Consider the following 1,726-nt stretch of genomic DNA (forward strand, 5'->3'; position numbering starts at 1 on the left):
TTTTTCTCACTCTCACTTCAACCCTGATGTCAGTCCTGTTTTACAACAGTGGCACCATGCAGTATTTGTCCTTTTGTGGCTGAGATATTTCACTCAGCATAATGTCCTCCAAGGTCACCAACTTTGAATAATATTGCATGAGTTCCTTGTTTTTCAATGCAGTGTAGTATTCCATTGTGCGAATATATCAGAGCTTCTCTATCCATTCATTTGTTGATGGGCACTTAGGTTGTTTCTAATTCTTTGCTATTGTGAACAAAGCTACAATAAACATGGGTGTGCACATCATCTCTTTATATAAAACACAATGTAAGTGAATGATTGTATGAAGCACAATGTACATGAATAAAACTCAATGTATGTGAATGCTTGCAGAAGAATCAATAAAAAAGTAAAATTGGGAAAAAATAATACAGTCCATGAAGAAAGCAAAGGGTCATTGCAAAGACAGGGCTAAAGAAAGGACCAAAATGGATGTTAGAAATGACTAAAAATTGTAATAGAATGTAGACAGGCCAAAACCAAGGGAAGAAATAGTGTAGAGATGAACAGAAGATAGTCCAAAGGACAGCATGAAAGGACAAAGAAAAGTAAAATGTAAAAAACTGGCATTGGAAAACTAAAAGGAAAGGACACAGTATTTTCCAGTCTGAAAGGACTGAAGAACCAATTCAAGTTGCAGAACTGAAAGATTCTATAGGCAAAGTCTTGACTGATACAGAAAGCATCTAAAGAAGATAGAATACACTGTCAACTGTTCCAAAAATAATAGGATGGCACTGAAACATTTCAGGAAGAAGTATATAATCAAGAATCAATGGTAATGAAGTAATAATTCAAGCTACCCTGATAGCGTTGGCAAAAATATAAGAACCCTGGAATTGAATATCAACTGACATATTTCAACCAATAGGTGCAGCTATGGATGTGCTTAGTATACACCAAGAAATCTGGAAGATACCTAATTGGTCAACTGACTATTCCAATTCCCTAAAAAGGGTGATCCAACAGGATATTCTTGTTTGTTGAAAAATATCATTAATGTCATATACAAGTAAAATTATGCTAAAAAATACTAAAAAATAGCTGTAACAGTTTGTCAATAGGGAATTGCCAGAAATTTAGGATGTATTCAGAAGAGGCTGTAGGCAGATGGATATCAACTGCTCAAGTGAGTTGTATCTTGACTGAAAGTAGAGAACATGGCAAAAATAAGATGTTTACTTGTGTTTTCTCAAGTATTCAAAGACATTTTCATGTGTTGAACTTAAACAATTATAACCAACAGTGAGAAGAATGGAAAACCCAAAACAATTAATTGTGCTCAGAAGAAACTTATAAATAGACCAAAATGGAGGTGTCCCAACACAACATGAGAATACTGCACTGTTTAAATCAAGAAAGGTGTACATTGGTATACTATCCTTTCTCCATATCTATTTTATATATATATATATAATTGAAGACGCAAAAATCGCACGACATTCATTCTGGCCCGAGGGCCAAGAAAAAGCCTATCTACATAGCAGTTCTACAGGATGCATCACCTTTGCTCGGGAAACATTACGACGAAACTTCAGAGACATTGATCCCAACATAAGGAACTACCATCAGCTGATGTGTTTGGAATCACAGAAGCCATGGAAGCTTCATATTTAAGTTATTAGATGGAGGGCTGGTCAAAGGGAGATAGATGTGAAGGGAGGGGGTAGAAGTGGATGGGTAT

This window comes from Elephantulus edwardii, unplaced genomic scaffold (assembly GCF_000299155.1).
Source record: "Elephantulus edwardii isolate Elephantulus edwardi_28Jun2011 unplaced genomic scaffold, EleEdw1.0 scaffold00010, whole genome shotgun sequence".
NCBI classification, from domain to species: Eukaryota; Metazoa; Chordata; class Mammalia; order Macroscelidea; family Macroscelididae; genus Elephantulus; species Elephantulus edwardii.